This window comes from Ovis aries, chromosome 3 (assembly GCF_016772045.2).
Source record: "Ovis aries strain OAR_USU_Benz2616 breed Rambouillet chromosome 3, ARS-UI_Ramb_v3.0, whole genome shotgun sequence".
NCBI lineage: Eukaryota > Metazoa > Chordata > Mammalia > Artiodactyla > Bovidae > Ovis > Ovis aries.
In genome coordinates, this window is record NC_056056.1 from 213,898,213 (window position 1) to 213,910,856 (window position 12,644).

At 57.4% G+C, this 12,644-nt stretch overlaps 1 protein-coding gene across 1 annotated transcript in view; it reads left to right on the forward strand.

Annotated features, from left to right (window-relative positions):
- The first annotated feature begins 5,987 nt into the window (after positions 1-5,987).
- The window catches only part of WNT5B (Wnt family member 5B), an 86,548-nt gene continuing 79,891 nt past the window's right edge, over positions 5,988-12,644 (forward strand). The window contains exon 1 of the mRNA XM_027968043.3: positions 5,988-6,210. The gene's annotated coding sequence lies outside the window, so the exon portion shown is untranslated. The remainder of the gene's footprint in view (positions 6,211-12,644) is intronic.

Below are 12,644 nucleotides of genomic sequence, written 5' to 3' on the forward strand. Positions count from 1 at the left end.
CATTAGTACCATTTAGATAACTGGAGCCCTGTCTCAGCTGACGCATTCCCAAGGCCAAGGTGGGCAGGAATTGGGCTGGGGTACCAGGTGGGTTCCCCTCTGCTGCCCTGCCCTCTGCCTCCACCTGAGGGGATAGGAGTGGATTCCCCGGGGTCCCCTGGAGACGGGGCACCTCTTCCCTCCTCTCGGGCTTGCTGGATATGGACTTCGGGGGCCAAGTCTCAGGGGTTTCGCAGATGATGCTAGTGGTAAAGAACCCGCCTGCCAGTGCAGGAGATGCAAGAGATGAGGGTTCGATCCCTGAGTCGGGAAGATCCCCTGGAGGAGGACATGGCAACCCACTCTAGTATTCTTGCCTGGAGAACCCCATGGACAGAGGAGCCTGGTGGGCCACAGTCCATGGGGTCTCAAGGAGTCTGACACGACTGAGCTACTGAGCACACACGTGCACACACGCGGCCAAGTCTCAGGCTGAGCTGAAGACCAGAGTCACCTGTGGGAGCTTGAAAGTTACAGGCCACAAACACACCTGCTCAAAAGGCCTGTAGTGCAGCCTGGGAGTCTGTGTTTGTGAGAGTCTTTCCTGAGAGATGCTGATAAACCCACAGTCCAAACCACCAGGACCCCAGGAAGCCTCCCAACCCAGTTTCAGAGCCAATGACCATGAGACACCCTCTGATCACAAGACTCCACAGCCCCCACGAGGAGGGAGGAAGGCCCCTCAGGCCTGGACCGACCACACACCACCCCCACCACCCCCGCACCCGAGCCCCCACCCGATCCCCCACCCCACCCCCAACCCCTGGAGCTCCTGGCTCCCTCCTCCCCTCCCCATTCCTTTCCAAGACCAGGAATTTCTCAGCCACCTCACTTTTCTTCTGAGTGCAAGCTATGCAGGGGTCCCTTATTGTGAAGAGCACATCACTTGACCCTAGCCCCACTCCCTGACAGTTAACCTTGCAGGACCATCCCCAGGGCTCAGTCCCCTTCCACCTGGACCCTTGCCAATGCCAGTTCAGTTCGCTGGCGCTACACCTCCAGTCACCCTGGCCTCCAACCTCCCTCCCGTTGCTTTTTCTTGCTGTCAACACTTGACCGCTCCCGTTAGCCCTCAGAATGAGATGGACATGGAGTCAGATTCTCGTCTCCCCTCCACACCGCCATCTACCTCCCTTTCCCCTTTGACTCCATAGGGGGTTTGTTTTGTGAGGACACTGCAGCCCCGACAGAGAAGGTGACCTTTGCAGGGTCCGCTCTGTCCTGAGGGGACCTGACCCGGGGGTGTGCCCCTCTGAGGGCCCCTGCCCCACCGTGAGGGCAGAGCCCCTGACACGGGCACCACGTCCCCATTCCCTCCTAACACCCGTCCATACAGAACACACACGAAAGGACTTCAGTCAAAGCCAAGAAGGGGAAATAGAACGCGAGGATCCTGACAGGTCAAGGTGGTCGGAGCACTGCGTGCCCATGGTGACTCCAAACAGCGCCGCCCTGTGGGCCCAGCCTGCAGCAGTTCATTCCCGCCCCGGCCCCACCCCGCCCCTCCAGCCAGGAGAGCTTCCCTCCCGTGCTCCCCAGGACCTTTACAGGGAATGCTGACTGTGATGCTGGGATCTCTGGATTTTGCTAGGTTTTAGTGACACCTTCCCTGGTGGCTCAGGAGGTAAAGTGTCTGCCTGCAATGTGGGAGACCTGGGTTCTGTCCCTGGGTCGGGAAGATCCCCTGGAGAAGGAAATGGCAACCCACTCCAGTACTCTTGCCTGGAAAATTCCATGGATGGAGGAACCTGGTAGGCTATAGTCCATGTGGTCGCAAAGAGTTGGACACGATTGAGCAACTTCACTTCACTTCAGTGACACCTTCAGCTGCCTCATTCTGAATATTTGTGAAGCAGTAATTCATTCAAGGAACATTCTAGGACTCTGTACGTCTTCTCATGGGAGAAAATATGGGGATGAAAATCCAGGAGTTTAGAGGCTGAGAGCCACATTAGACCATCCACGTAGGAATTCAGGTCCTGTCTGCTTTAGAGTAGTAACGCTGTTAGCCGTTTTTATTATCACTTCTCAGCCTTTTGGCTAAGATCAAGTGTAGTTTTATTGAGTGTGTGCCAAACGTGAGGGGCTTCCTAGGTGACTCAGTGGTAAAGAACCTGCCTGCCAGTGCAGGCGCCACAGGAGACATGGGTTTGATCCCTGGCTTAGGAAGCTCCCCTGGAGGAGGAAATGGCAACCCACTCCAGTATGCTTGCCTGGATCACCCCATGGACAGAGGAGCCTGGTGGGCTACAATCATGGGGTCGCGAAGAGTCAGACGCGGCTGAGCAACTGAGCACACAGCACACACCATCCGTAAGAGGTGGCCCCCGGTTTCCTCACCTGCTTCACCCCACATAGTACTCACCCCCTGAGGCAGGCTGTCTCACCGCCACTCCCTGACAGATGAGGAAACAGTGGCTGAGAGACAGCTGTTCCTGCCCAAGATCACGTATACAGGCAGTGAGTCTGGATGTCCGGGGTCAGGGGGATGGGAGGGTATTGATGTGGAGCCCCCTGCTCAGCACCCTTGCTAGATCTTTCCCTGGAGGACATTGGTCTCTCTGGGGAGAACGGGTTACAGGAGACCCTCCAAGGGCGGTGAGCAGGGCTGTCTTCACCAGATGGATCTCAATCAAGATGAAACGTAACCACACGTATCAGTGTTGCTGCTGCTAAGTCGCTTCAGTCGTGTCCGACTCTGTGCGACCCCATAGACGGCAGCCCACCAGGCTCCCCCATCCCTGGGATTCTTCAGGCAAGAACAGTAGAGTGGGTTGCCATTTCCTTCTCCAGTGCATGAAAGTGAAAAGTGAAAGTGAAGTCGCTCAGTCGTGTCCGACCCTCAGCGACCCCATGGACTGCAGCCCACCAGGCTCCTCCATCCACGGGATTTTCCAGGCAGGAGTACTGGAGAGGGGCTCCATTGCCTTCTCCTGTATCAGTGTTGAGACGGTCAATACTCTTGCTTCCTTCTGCCTCCCTTGAGCTGCTGGCCTCCTACTGTGAACTTTTTCCTGACAGGTCACTGCAGAGGCAGATTCAAGCCCGTGACAGCAGAGTTCTCCTCTTTCCAACCCTGGTGCCATTAGCGTTTAGTATCGCCCCGACCCACACATCCCAGAATGTCTCAGCTACTTTGAGTCTGAGGCAGGCAGGGGATTGGAGGGGGTAATCTATGGGGATCTATGGGTGGCGGCTTGATATTCGGGTCAGAATCTACCAGCTTTTCAAGCCTCTGTTTTCAGAAGAGCAACCAGACAACAAGCGCAAGGTGAACACTGTCTGGCACAGACCGTGTGCCCCTGGAGTAGCTGTTGGTAAAACGGCTACTAGCTCTGTAGCTTTGTTTCTCCATTTTCTCCTGGCTTCGAAGGCTCGTCAGGCCGGTGCCCCTAAGAAATTCTCTGTGCCTCCCAAATAAACCCTTAGGAAGGCGCCAGAGAAGCAACTGGGTTGGGGTGGGGTGGAGGACTTTCTAACATCAGGGCGCTGGCGCCAGAGCAGCTGTGGTCCATGAAACTCTTCCTCCCGGTGCTGGGATGGGAAAGGGGACAGCTGCCCTCAGTGTGCACAGCCCAAGGGGCAGAGGTCAGCCCTAAAGGGGCCTCAACAGAGAGCCACAGAGAACTAAGGAAACGGAGGGGGCTGGCTCTGCCTGTCTCCTTCCAACAGGGTTTTGTTAGCTGTTCTGCCTTAGAAGAAACCTCTGAGGGTGGCTGGCAGCCTGTGGGGGCATGACCAGGAAGGAGGAACAGTGTCTCCAATAAACAAAGCGGGAACCATTACTCTTTTCCATAGGTCCAGAAACTTGCTTTCTCTATGTTTAAACCACAAGTGCCAAGTCAGGATATGTTTTATCTGGGGGAGAAGGCGGGAGACCCCACCCAGCCATCACAGACAAAACAAGGGCGAGCCTTGTCCGCAGTCCCACAGCACTGGCCTCCGGGCTGACTCAAGCAGTGGGGCGCTCACCACTTCCCCTGGGAACCTGGCCCAGGACGCGGGGCTCCTTGTTCGAATGCTTTCCCAGCTACTCAGCCACAAACTCCTTTCCTGGGGGGCTGCAGCTTCCCTCGCTGGGCCACAAGCGTTGACTCATCTTGGACCAAGATGGAGGCGGGAGGTGCAGAACCACACAGGGGACATTCAGCTGGGATGGCTGTCACCTGTCACCTGCCCTCCCCCTGGGTGGTCAGCTGGGGCCCAAGCAAACTTGCTCGTTCTTGTAGTTATTGCTTTAGACTTTTAGCCTCCTGAGGCTGGGAGCTGCTCTCAGCCATCTCTGTGTGTTTAGGGCTCCATAAACGAGAGTATGAAGTGAATCCCCAGCTTCCGCCAGGCTGCTTGCCACTTTTCTTCTGCATGAGGCCTTCCTTACCTCAGAACCCATCTCTTGTGAGGAGGAGAGGTGAGCCTGTTTGTAATCTGTCAAGATGAATTCAAAGGTTTCTTCTTGCATCCTGTGTTAGACCAGCTCCATGCAGGTCTCATCTGTCCCCACAGATAGAGCCTTGAACTAGCTCCCCTTGGGGAAGGTGGCCCCCCACCCCATGGCAATTACAGGCCATTCATTTCAGGCTGCTGGACCTGGTCTCATAAACCCCATTTACTGTGAGGTGAGAAGAGTCCTGGGGCACCTCCGGCCAGGCCAGCACAATTCCAGGGAAGACTTTCTCCCTAATTAGCGTGGTATTTGCTAAAACTGCGCTTACTTTCCTTATTGTAAAACCCAGAGCACAATAGATCCTTACTGCCAGCCCACTGTGGTGGGTTCCTGGGCCCTCAGTCTCTGACCAGCCCCTGCAGCCCCTTCCCCCACTGAAAGGGGAAGGCTGTCACCCTGTTGTGATACCACTTTTAAAAAGCCCAAGCCTTCAATTATTGCTATTGTTTTTATGGCCTTTTTCCCCCTCGCCTACTGCATTCAAAGATAATTTCTTTAGCAGAACAACCTTCTACTCACTAGGGGAAGGGAAGAGGGTGTAGAATATTAAAAAAAAAAAAAAAAAAAAGCCCTTGTAAGGTGGGCCTCACACCCTGGGGCCCTCTTGTTTGGGTTCTGGACTAGGGTCCGGGGCTGGAGTTGGAGCTCTGCCCTGGTGGGACCTTGGCTACTCCTTCTGGGACAGCTCGCCCAGGGGTACCAGATGGTGCTGCGCTCCCCAGATTTGGGGGCTGCAATCAAAGTGTTGGGACATGGTTCCCAGCCGAGGCTCTAGTAACTGTTAAGGCTCTAACTCCGTTCAGTGACTACCGGAGTAATTCAGCCAGAACCCTGTCCCAGAAGTGATGAGGGCGCGCATTTTCCTTTTGAAACGCGTTTCTTGTGAGCCCAGCCGCGCGGGGGCCGTCCTCACCCGAAGGATGGCTCTGCCGGGTGCTGTCCAGGGATCGAGGACCAAGGGAATGGCTCGGGTTTGTGAGCCAGAAATGACAGGTCCTCTCCTCCTTGGGGGGACCCAGAGGAGGATAAAGCGCGTGCGAGGGTTTGATGTGAGCTGGGGGCTCCCGGCAGGAGCGCTGGCTGCACCCGGGGCTGCTGCCCAGTGAGTCCTTAGGTGCTCCCGGAGGACCCGGCAGAGTTCTGGCGAAGTGGGCGGTAGATGTGCGGGGTGTCCGGGGAGGGGGACTCCCCACGCGCGTCCCGGAGTCTGTCCCGAGAAGGAGCGGGCGAACGGGTCGCGGAGGCAGGTGCGAGGCCCCGTCCCGCCCGGGAGGAGCCCCGGGGGCGGGTTGTCGCGGCGGGGCGGGGGCGGGGAGGAGGCGCGGGGCGGAGCGCGGGGCCCGGGACCCGCCGGCCGGCGCCGGCCCTGCACTCGGAGCCGCGGCCGCCACCGCCGCAGCCAACTCGGGCCCAAGTTCCCTACCGCGGGGGCAGAGGAGCGCGCAGCCCTCGGCCCGAGCCCCGCGCAGCGCCCGGCCTCCTCCGCTCGACCGCCGACCGCTGCCCGCCTCCGCCCGCCGGCGCGGACCCAGGCGCCCTCCGGATAGAGAGCTCGGGCTCCGCGGGGGCGAGTGGTCGACCCCCGGGGCCGGGCGGACGCAGGGCGAGACCGAGCAGCAGCGCAGAGAGTCGGCGCCCCCGGCCACTCGGGCCCCGCGGGCTCTGAAGGGCCGGGCCGCCGGAGGGCGAGCGGGAGCCCGCGGGCCTGACAAGCCGCGGACGCGCAGGTGAGCCCCCGCCGCGCCGCCCAACTTCCCCGCGCCCCTCGCCCGCGGGCCAGTCTGGGTGCCCGTGTCGGGAGCAGAGAGGCGCGGTCCAGGAGGGGCCCCACCCCACCGCATCCTCGGGGACCCCGAGCTCGGACCGGGGCGGGTCTGCAGGGCCGGGGGGCCCGGCGGGGCAGGGGGCGCGCAGGGAAGGGGTCCCTGCCGCCGAACAAAGCTGGGGCCGCTGGCTCTCGCCGCGCCCGAGCCGCCCCCAGCCGGCAGGTAGCAAGGGTCCCCGCCCTCCAGGAGGCGAGTGTCGCCGCTTTCGGGCCCCGGGAGCTGCGGGGAGCCGCCCCCGGGCGCGCGGGCTCAGCCCCGGGCAGTCCGCGCGCCGCGAGCCCCGAGCTTCCCGCGCGCTTTTCCCGGCTCGCTCGGGCCCAGCTGGGCTCCACGGTGGGCTCTGCGCCCCGCGCCCGCCAGACTGTGGCGAGGCTCCATCTGGATTCTTTTAACCCCCGCGAGCAGTGTTAGTTTGGTGCCTGGATTCCTGCCGAAGCCCGAGCAGGTCTCCGGCTGGTCCTCGGAGTTTTCTGTTTTCTTTCATTGCGCCTCCGCTCCCCCTGCCTCTTCCCTGCTGGCCGCGAGAGGTGCGGGGTGGCCTTTCTCCACCCTCTCCTGGAGCCTCAGGGGATACTTGGCCGCGCACTCGAGACAGAGCGCCCTTTCCTGGATGTTTTCGTTGCCTTTGCTTGAAGCAGGATTGCTTCTCCGACAGAGAGAGGCGCTGAGGTGTGACCTGGCTGTGCTGGGGGACGTGCTCTCCGCTTGCCCCCCGCCCCGGGCCCTTTTGCCACCTGGCTGCTTGGCCACCGCCTTCAGTTACCACCCCCCCGGGCAGAGCTTCAGCCTGGTACCTGGAGGAGAATCCTGTTACCAGTCGGGTGGCCTAGGAAGTTTCCATTGACAGCAATGAGACGTGTGCCGTCAGGGTGCGTGCGGTTATCTCCAGTGGGCAGAGTCACGCTCCTGCCAGATTACCAGCACCGGGCCAGGGGCAGCAGCGGAAGCTTAGGGTGGCCCCTCCTGAGGCTAGCCCTCAGGCAACACAGGGGCTGGGGGCAGTGGGCACACCTTGGGAGAGCCGAGGGCCCTCTCCTGGAGCCCGCCCCTCCGGTGTGGAATCACGTGTGCCGTTCACTTATCAAGCGCAAGGCTCTGCTCTCAGGCGGGGGTGAGTGACACCCAGCCTGAGCTTGCACCCACACACCTGCTAGGTCCCCGGCAGACCTGCCGACCCAGGAGATGTGGAAGGCTGAGTGGTGGTTTCCTCCATTTCAAAATAGCATCTGTTCTATCTTCACACAGAAGATTTGTAGCTATAAATAGCAGGAGGAAGGAGATACCTCTACTAGGAAGGACAGGCAGTGCTCAGAAAGCTCTGCACGCTGAGGGAGCCGTGATGCCGCAGGGCGTTTGTGGGGAGGTCCAGTCCCAAACCTGAGGACAGAGGTCTCTGCACCATCAGAGGTGGAGCAGGCACAGAGGAGGATGTTTGTGGAGCCAAGGACCTACCGAGGTGGCATGTGGATAAGTATCTGAGGGCAGCCCCTTTCCTTTCGCTCTAGGAAAAACTGGCCCTCGGGCTTGGGACTTGCTGGGGTCTGCAGGCCCTGCAGTCCCAGGCCCCAGCTTCTCGGGTATTCGAGTATGGATGTGTGAATAGACATCTGCTCAGTCTGAAAATAGCCTTCTTTGGGTCCTTTCTATGGAGCTTTGCTTCCAAGGGGTCTGATTGGCTTGAAAACAATCCTTTTCTAAAAAAAAAAAAAAAAAAAAAATTTTTTTTCTATGCCCAAAGTCTAAGCCAAATTGCTGGGAGCCATATGCTACGAAAGAAAAAATTGGGGCTTGCCCTTCACCTGCGTATTTCACGCTGCTGTTACTCTAGTAGCAGCTCAAAGAGTTTCTTGTTTGCTCTTTCTCAAGGAGGACCAAAGCCCAGGCTAGCCTGTTCTAATTTTCACTCCTGGTGTCTCTGCGGCTTCTGGATGGCCATGCTCATGTGTCTAGCAGGGGAGGAGGCTTAACGTGCCGTGCTGGTCTTCACCGTCTCTAAATAGACACAAGAAAGCCCACAGAGCTGTCCTGTTTGCTGTTCTCTGCTCCGAGCTCCGTTCCAAATTGCCTGCCATTAATCCCCTTTGTCTTCTGCACAGGTCCCCCTGCTCCTTCCCCACACCTGAACACAGTCTGTAGAGTTTTCAGTAGTTGGTTGGTTGTTGATGTTTGGGGGGCTCCTTCAAGTCTCTTGAGCCTCAGGCAGCAGGAGATCTAGAAGTCCCCAGTGGGGAGAGGACAGGGCGGAGGGAAGCGGTTCTGCCCTCTTGCCTCGGGGCATCCCTAGCTAGTTGCTATTGCTCAGCCACTCAGTCAGGTCACACCCTTTGTGATCCCATGGACTACAGCATACTACGCTCCCCTGTCCTTCACTCTCCCGGGGTTTGCTCAAATTCATGTCCATTGTGTTGGTGACGTGTCTATTAAACATCTTCAAACTGCATCCAGCAGTTCAGAGAAACCCTGGAGAGGGCTTGGGGATGGACGCTTGGTGAAGGTGAAATCTCTACGGTTTTTTATCTGAGCCAGCTTTCACAGTACAAATCACCCTCTCCCCATCTCTGAGGGGGACAGACTGCCCCCTCCAGGCAGCGAGCTGCTGGAGCCCAGAAAGCGGACCCGACGTTTGGTCCAGTCTGGCCAGCCTTGGCAATGGTGGCCCACTACTCCCAGCCCCTCTGCTGGGACTGTTTACCTGGCTAAATTTAAGCATCCACCCCCTCATTCCAGTCTGACCCACTGGCTCTGGGTCTCGCCCTCCTGGCCACTGGGCAGCATTTCCAGGCTTCCTGGCCCCTGTGGTTGCAGCTGAGTCTTTCCCAGCTGTGCAGCCCAGGTTCTCTTCCAGACTTCCTAAAGTCTGCCTCTCTCCTTCCTGCGTCTCCCCTCGAGGCTTTCTTCCCACCTCTTTGTGGAAGCTGATCAGTACTGGGGGAGGCTCTCCTCTGACCCTCCTCCCCACAAATATCAGGCACAGGGACCCTCGACTCCAGCCTTGACCGAGACCCTCATGCTGACTGTAACTGTCGCCAGCCCAGCCCAGGGCCCTGAAGACACAGGGCTGTTTCTTAACCCTCCACACCCCAGGAGAACCCAGCCTGCTTGTGTGTCCTGCTCTTGCATGAAGTCTCTGAGGGAGGTTTATTGGGGTGCATCGTAGCATCTCCCCAGGGGGCCCAGTTGTCTCTCCTGTCACGTGGGGTGTTAGAACTCTTCCAGTTCTAATAGACGGTTATTTCTAACAGCTTTGGCTGGTTCCGTTTTGGAAATCCCTCTGCTGTGGCACAGGCGTGGGGGTGGGTGGCCGCCAGTGAAAGGAGGGTGGTCCCCACCAAGGGCAGCGGGCTTCTCACACGGTTCCTGTTTCACCCCCATGGCTTCAGGCAGGGCTTGTGGTCCAGCCAGGGGCTAGGTTGCGCTCCTGGCTCTGGCCTCAGGGGCCCCTGTGGTTAGTCAGCATTCCAAGATGGAGTGAGGAGGCCCTATCTCCAGCTCCTGGAGACATGGGGGCCAGGGCCCAGGGTCTCTTCTCTTCTACGGCTTCCTTGAACCACAGAAATGCTAACCCTCAAAGGTCACTCCCGTTTGACTAATAGGGTCAGGGATTTCCTGAGGTCTGGGTGTCCGTCTAGTCAAAGCTATGTTTTTTTGAGTACTCATGTATGGATGTGAGAGTTGGACCATAAAGAAAGCTGAGCACTGAAGAACTGTTGCTTTTGAAATGTGGTGTAAGAGAAGACTCTTGAGAGTCCCTTGGACTGCAAGGAGATCCAACCAGTCCATCCTAAAGGAAATCAGTCCTGAATATTCATTGGAAGGACTGATGCTGAAACTGAAGCTCTAATACTTGGCCACCTGATGTAAAGAACTGACTCACTGGAAAAGACCCTGATGCTGGGAAAGATAGAGGGCAGGAGGAGAAGGGGATGACAAAGGATGAGATGGTTGGATGGCATCGCTGACTTGATGGACATGAGTTTGAGTAATCTCCAGGAATTGATGATGGACAGGGAAGCCTGGCGTGCTGCAATCCATGGGGTTGCAAAGAGTTGGACATGACTGAGCGACTGAACTAAACTGGGCTTCAGTTTGAGAAGTTCTTGGTTTACAGACTGTAGCCCCCAAGTCACATCTGAGTGATTTGGAACGTCCAATGAGTAAGTTTGCTCTCAGGATTCCTGGGGAGCAAAAGACACAAGAACAGAACTTCCCTCTGAGCATTACTAGGGGAGCAAAAAGCATGAGAACAGGACTTCCCTGGTGGTGCAGTGGTTAAGAATCTGCCTGCCAGTGCAGGGGACACGGGTTTGATCCCTGGTCCAGGAAGATCCCACTTGCCATGGGTCAAGTAGGCCTGCGAGCCCCAACTGTTGAAGCCCGCACCCCAGGGCCCGTGCTCCTCAGGAAGAGAAGCCCTTGCATTGCAACTAGAGAGAGCCCCTACCCCCCGAGACTGGAGAAAGCCTGTGCTGGGCAGCAGCACAGACCCAGCACAGCCAAAAGTAAAAGAAAAAGAAAGTGTACCACTTAAATAAAAAGATGGTCAAACGGTTAAGAATCCGCCTTGCAATGCAGGGGGCATAGGTTTGATCCCTGGTCAGAGACTAAGATCCCACATGCCACAGGGCAACCAAGCCTGCGTACCACAACTAGAGAGCCCACACCACAATGGAAGATCCCAAGATCCCACGTGCCACGACAAAGACTCGACACAGCTTAAAAAAAAAAAAAAAAAAGATTACATAGCATATAATAAAAATATAATAAAAATCACTTTATATTAAAAAAAAATGAGAACAAAGCTTTTCTGATACGAACTTGGGGTGACCCTGTTCCCTGCTGAGTCTCACTCTGCTCTCCTTTTGAGGGGAGGCTTTGGGGGAGGAGCTGCAGAGCACCCCTGGGCTCTGTTCCTGCTGCCGTCCCCTCCCCCTCCTTTCTCCTCCCAGGAGATACCTGGAGATGTCAGGTTTCCCATCGCTGAGGGAGGCTGAGGGAAGTCAAGCCCAATTTGTGGAATCATCTCTGAGTTGCTCGTTGGGAAGTTTCTCCTGGGAAACTTTGAGCAATCATTACTAAATACTTCATACAGTTATTTGGGGTGCAAGACCTGCATTCAAAGTGATGAAACCTTTGAAGAGCTTTTGTGTTTAAGTGTAGGGCTAGAAATGTCCTAGCCCACTGAGGGGCAGGAGCTGGTGGATGGGGTGGGGGTTCTAGATGGTTCTGTGGGCTCTGCCCTGAGTCCACAGGCTGTGGGCAGCTCAGAGAGTGGAGGCTGGAGCCAGCCACCTGCCCGGCTTCTCTGTGCCTTGATGTCCTCACTTGTAGGTGGAAACAGTAACTTCCTGTTCCTCTCAGGTGGTAGCTGGTGGTGAAGATCAGGGCTGCAAAGGATCAGAGCTTGTAAAGTTCCAGGCTTTGGAGGGCTGGAGGTATTGGCAGGGGGATGTTGTTGACTGTGATGCTGTCGGGGAGGCACCTAGAACCCTCAGCCCAGCCCCACCACCCCTTGCTCCCATGAGCAGAACAGCCGCTGCTTAGGTCAGTCTGAGTCAGTCCCGGAAGGGAGTGACTCTCATGGGTGTCGACTATGTCCTGTCAGGCACGACATCCAAGGGACAGAGGTTCTGGGTTTGTGGAACGACCACTAGCAGCAGGGGCGGGTGTTTGGGGTCGGCCATCGTGAAGGGAAGGAGAAGTGGAGCCCCTCGGGATGCTGATCTGTAGGGTTGGGGGTTGAGCCGGGCCCCGGCAGGGGAGGAGGGGTCTCACGGACCCCCATCTCAAACACATCTGTCCTTTCAACTCAGCAGATGCCCGGACAGCCCCTGTGTTTGGAAACCACTCAGTATCTTGACATGCTGTCTTTTTCTTAAAAGGATAACCCCTGTGAAATCACATCTGAAGTGAGCTTTAAATGCACAGGGGGAGTTACACGTGGGTGTCTTCCTTCTTCCCAGGCCAGGTCCATCCACCCTGTGAGACGGGGTGCAGCACCTGTGAAGGGCCTTGCCGTCAGGTGGGTCCAGGAACCAGCAGAATGGACCTGCAGGGCAGACATAGGGGAGGAGGGGTAGTCGCCAGCAGTGGGGGAGGCTCGCATGCACACTAGAGAGGCTTTCCCAACTCAAGGCTTTTAAATTCACCCTCTCAGCCCCACCAAACCGCTCTGCTGGCTGGACACTGGCCGAGACCTTCCTGGTGGCCTCAGGGGACCTTGGGCTGACAAGCGGGGACCCACTGGTTTTCTGGGCAACCGGCCCTTCTCCAGGATGGAGGTGATGCCTCACCTGGTGAGGAGGGGGGCAGATGGGTTGAGTCCTTTAAATGTCAAA